Raw genomic sequence first — 5507 nt, 5'->3', positions numbered from 1 at the left:
TCCACAATTCCTCTTGGATGCTCTAGACCATGACACCTAGCCGTCTGGAAGAAGCACAGTCTTCAAAGGTAACAAGCATCGGATCCACGCAGGATCAATCTCTTCATTGATGCTCAATCACTTGGGGTTTGTAGGTGTTTGGGTTTGGGTTTTTCCTCACTTGATGATTTTTGCTCAAAGTCCTCGGAGGATGGGTTGCTCTCAAATGACACGTGTCAGTTTCTCTTGGAGCAGCCAACCACCTAGTGGTTGTAGGGGGCGGCTATTTATAGCCTAGGGAACAGCCCGACATGATAAGACATAAATGCCCTTCAATGATGTGATCGTTAGATGGATAGATATTTTGGGACAGCTGGTGCATAGCACAACAACAGTCGGAATTTTGAGTAGCAAAATCCTCAGGGCTATCATGTTCCTCACTGTGTAGGCAATCCGCACTGGCGAATTCCTAACTCCTCAGTCAGAAAAAATTCCTCAGAGACCAGAAGAACTTCGTCTCTGTCGCTGAAGAATATGTCTGGACTGTATGAGATTTCCAATGGCTTCACTCGAAGGGATTGGTAGGTGTAGGATTTTGAGTTGAGCATCACATGGAAATTTTTCCTTAGTATTTCATCGACCCCCTTTAACAGTACGGTGTTTCTTATGACTCAAGAAAGAGAAAATGACACTACAAAAACAAAAGTCTTCACGCTTCATGTTCCTCGAATGAATACCAAGTCTTCAAGGTCACACCAATTTCTTCACTTTCAAAGTCTTCAGAAAGTCTTCAGAGATTCAAAGTCTTCAGTCGAAGAACTTCATTTTTAGGGGTCGACTTTCTCTGTAAATATCAAACTCCTCATAGACTTATAGACCTGTGTACACTCACAAACGCATTAGTCCCTTAACCTATAAGTCTTCAATACACCAAAATCACTAAGGGGCACTAGATGCACTTACAATCTCCCCCTTTTTGGTGATTGGTGACAGTATAGGTTAAGTTTTCAACGGGGATAAACATATGAAGTGTAAGTACTGATATTGAGGAATTTGATTGCAAGATATAGAAGAACTCCCCCTGAAGATGTGCATAGTGAGGAATTTGCTTTTGAAGCAATGCACACTTGAAGAGTTGATTCAAGGAGATCTCCCCCTATATCATGTAATTCATACACGCATTTGACATATAACAGAGAAGAATTTAAAATGCATGATGAAATATGGTGACTGATGTAATTCAGCATGCGTGCATTAGCATATATGAGGAATAAGCATGCAGAAAAACATATCAGAAGTATCAGAGCACCATCGGGTTTAAGTTTACAACTCGATCCGATAAAGTCTCAGAAGAATGAGAGTTGCAACCTAACACAAAAAAATGCCCATATAGAAAGACCCGCTTGAAGACTAACTCAAAATTCTCCCCTTTGTCATCAAATGACCAAAAGGATCGAATATGAGGACTAACGCCCCTGAAGAATATCAAGTTGATGAAGGAGCGCCAACATTGTTGGGGTCGTTTGTTGTAGTAGGGCCTGCCGCAGTGTCGTCCAAGTCTTCATTCTCATCAGTGTCGTGCGATGAAGAAAATGAGCTGGCCACCAGAGAAGGAACCTTGACCTTCTTGAATTTCTTCGGTGGAGGTGCAGACCAGTCAAAATCTTCCTTGAGACCCATTTTCTTCAGATCGTCTTCACCATACAGATGTGATAGTATTGCCCAGGTGCGACCGAAAACTTCATGGAGGTAGTAATGGTTTTTCTTCACTGCATTGTGTGTAGCAGTCATGTTGTGAAGAAATGAACCAAACTGACGCTTAACCCATTTATGATTTTGATCCACCTTCTGGTGAAGACTAAGTAGAAGCTCACGATCAGTCATCACACGAGGAGCAGTGGCTTGAGGAGTAGACTTGGGTGCATTGGCAGAGTCATGTGTGGCAGAGTCATCATTGGTGGAATAAGAGGCAACTTTGCAAAACTGACCATCCAATGGACGAATGCCTTCATCTATAACAGCTGGTGCCTTGCCCTTTTCATCAACTGACGAATAGGTCTGCTTGAGGACTTCAATCGGGGGCAAGTAGCCGAGATGATTCTGAAAATCAGCTTTGTAGTTGAGTGAAGACCTTGTCCTGAGGAATCTCATAATCCAAGGCGCATAAGGCTTCAGCTCAAACGGAGACAGTGCAACATTTGCCAGAGTCCTCATGAAGAAATCGTGATAATTGACAGGAATGCCATGAACGATGTTGAATACCAGATTCTTCATGATGCCAACAATTTCCTCATCAGACGAGTCGTGGCCTTTGATAGGACTCATTGTCCTCGTAAGAATACGATAGACAGTTCTGGGCACATAAAGTAATTCCTTCACGAGGAGTTTGGTTCTTGGTGCCTGGCCTGGCTTCAAAGGTTTCATCAGAACCTGCATGTAGTGATTTGTAAGCTCAGGTTCACTGCAGATGCAACGAGCTTCTTCAAGGGGAGGACTGAGTGGTAAGGCACAAAGCAATTCAGAAGCCGGTGCAGTGTAGTGAGTGTTTTCAGACATCCAGTCTAGCACCCATGAATTCACATCTTCAGAATCTCCTGTGATGTGCAACGTTGCATAAAATTGAAGAATTAGTTCTTCATTCCAATCACAGATGTCAGAGCAAAAATTTAACAGTGCAGCGTCGTGAAGAACACTGAGGACTGGTGCGAAGCACGATAGAGATTCCATATCCACGTGAGGAATGAGCTCATGGTAGAAGATTTTCTCTTTGTTGAACAACACTGAGGAATAGAAATTGGCTTGACTAGCAGTCCAGAAACGCCTCTTCCTAATGCGAGCAGAGTTATAAGGGTTGTAGTCTTCGAAGAATACATGCTCGCCGAAGAAATCATCAGCCTTGAACTTTTGCTTGCGTGAGAATGGATCCTTTGGCTTGGGCAGAGGAGTGTCAGTGAGTTGCATCAGGACAGGAATTGCAATCTCAGGTTCTTCATGCTGAGGAATTTCTGGTTCCGCTTCAGTGGCAGTCTGTGTCTTCATATGTTCAGCAGCAGCAGTTTCTTCAGCACTAGTGGCTGGAATTTCTTCACGCACAAATGAAGTGGGGTGAGTTTCTTCAGAGCCCATTTGAACAGTTTGTGCAGGTGACTGAGGTATTTGCTGCAACGGTGTGAACATTGGAGAGTTTGGATGCTGACTTTCCCAGAATTCATCACTTATTACTGGTGTGGAGCAGCCAACGTCCATATCTTCATCTTCCATTTCTTCAATACCAGCCTCTTCAGCTGTGAACTGAGGCATAGGCGAGGAAATAACTGGTGTTGAAGGGATCGCATCCACTTCAATTTCTTCATCAATCTGCTCTGACGAAGCAGCAGAATGATTTTCTTCATCAGATCCGCTAGGGATCTCATATTCTTCACCAAAAGGAACAAGGTCCTTTGATGGCATGGTTGAGATTGGAACATCATCAATGAGATTAGCAAATGAACTGGTCAAAGGCTTCATCTTCTTCGGAGCTGAAGAATCTGAAGTAGCTGATGCTTTCCTTTTCTTCACTGCTGCACGCTCTGCAGCCTTGGTCTTCTTCACATCTAATGCAGATGGAAGGATCGGAGTTGGTGTTGGCGCAGGAGGAGCAGAGGAATCTGGTTGATTTTCTTCAGGCACAACTGATGCAGTTGCCCTGATTTCTTCAGTTTCTTCAGGCGCACCACTAGTGGATGCCCTGGCAATTTCTTCAGCGGCTGGAATGCAGTCATCAGCCCTGGAACTCACATTTTCTTCAGCAGCCTGATTTTCATCAATGGTGCTGGCATGTTCTTCAGTCAGCTGAGCAGATGCTTCAGCCTGAGGAATTTCTTGTTGTGTTGGGGCAACAACATTTGAAAGTGAACTGTTCAATTATCTTTACAAATCTGACTTTGGCTCCTTGCCAATCAGCATAGTAGGCTTTGAAGTCATCGCTGAGGGTTTTGATTTCAGATTGGATTTTTACAAGTTCATCAGTTGTCATAGCGACAATGTTGTTCTTCAGAAATTTCTCCTTCTTGTATTGTGCTTTCTTGATCTGCTTGGCCTTCTCATATTTCCATTTTTCTTCTTGGATGAAATGGGTCAGCATGTGACTTTGGCCAGGAGTCAGCTTGAAATCAGGCATGAGAGTGTTGGGGTTCTTGTGCCAAACATCAATGTATTCGAGGATCAACTTGGGATCCAAAAGAAGTGGCACATTTGTTCCCTTGGCTCTAGCGGCCCTGACTTGCCTATCTCTGATGATTTCAGCAAGTTCATCAACATCAGCTTCGTCTTCTTCAGACGGCACTTGGAAGGCGACCTGCTTCTTCTGAGGACTTGGGCGAGGACCTCGTCCAGCAGTGGCCTTTGTCTTCAGTAGAGAGGGTCCCATTGAGGAATTTGGTGCAGCTGAGGAACTAGCTGAAGCTCCTGAGGCAATAGAGGTGCCTGTAGTCCTTTGGCACGTGGCCATTTTCTTCAGTTGAGGAATTTGAACAATTGAATTCTCTGAAGAAGTATGCAACTTATCTTCGAGGAACGCCACAAATGAGTTAAGTTGATGAGAACCTAGTGATTCAGTGGCTGACATGAGTACCTGTGAACAGAGTATAGTTGCGAGGAATTTGAAGAGGTCATATGCGTTCTCAGAAGGTTTTGTAAAAAGAACAAGTTTGAGGAATTTGACCAGATGAGTCTTGAAGAATTTCACTAAGCGTTCTTTGTCTTAGGTTCCAGAGATGTGTAGATCATAAATCCACACATTTGAGGAATCTTGAAGAAAAACATAGCTTAGAGAAATGAATCATGAACAGATGATATGTGAGGTGTTTTAGTGTGTGACGATATGAAGAAAAACACCTTTGAAGATTTTGTAGATAATCATTCGAATCAACGAGGGTAGTAAAAGTAACTTTTAATTACCCTGGATGAAGAACACGGCGAACAGTGAGGTGGAGAGGTGAAGTTCGTCTGTGTAGATCTTCCACGCCCTAACACAGTGGAGGAAGACGGCTACGGTGGCAGCGGAGTGAAGATTTCCACCGCCGGCGCGAGTACGGCGGCGATGAGGTTGAGGCAGTGAAGCTCTTCCTCACCGGCGACGATGAAGTAGCGGTGGCGCTAGGGTTTGAGAAGCTCGAGCTGGAGAGAGGTCGAGCGGAGTAAAGGAAGTGAGGAAGGGAAAGAGGGGTATTTATAGGCACGGTGAAAAACTGTTCGCCCGAAGAAATTGGACGAACGTGCCCCTGACCCTTCTCATTCGCTTGACATGTGTCACCCATGTACTGAGAGGTGGAGATCGTGTGCAATCGTGGGTGAATGGATAAGTGTATCGTGGGATGCAGAACGGATTGAGCGGCAAAGCCGAAAATTTAGATAAGATAGGTTTTAAAGTTCCATTCGCAATTTCTTCAGCTGACAAGGACATAGTGAAGATTTTGAACGAGTTTCAAATAGAACGCACATGAAGAATTTGTGAACAGATTGGGTTGAGTATAGCATAGAGGAGGAAA

The sequence above is a fragment of the Triticum dicoccoides genome, chromosome 1A, assembly GCF_002162155.2.
Source record: "Triticum dicoccoides isolate Atlit2015 ecotype Zavitan chromosome 1A, WEW_v2.0, whole genome shotgun sequence".
Taxonomy (NCBI): domain Eukaryota; kingdom Viridiplantae; phylum Streptophyta; class Magnoliopsida; order Poales; family Poaceae; genus Triticum; species Triticum dicoccoides.
This window is presented reverse-complemented; position numbering follows the sequence as displayed.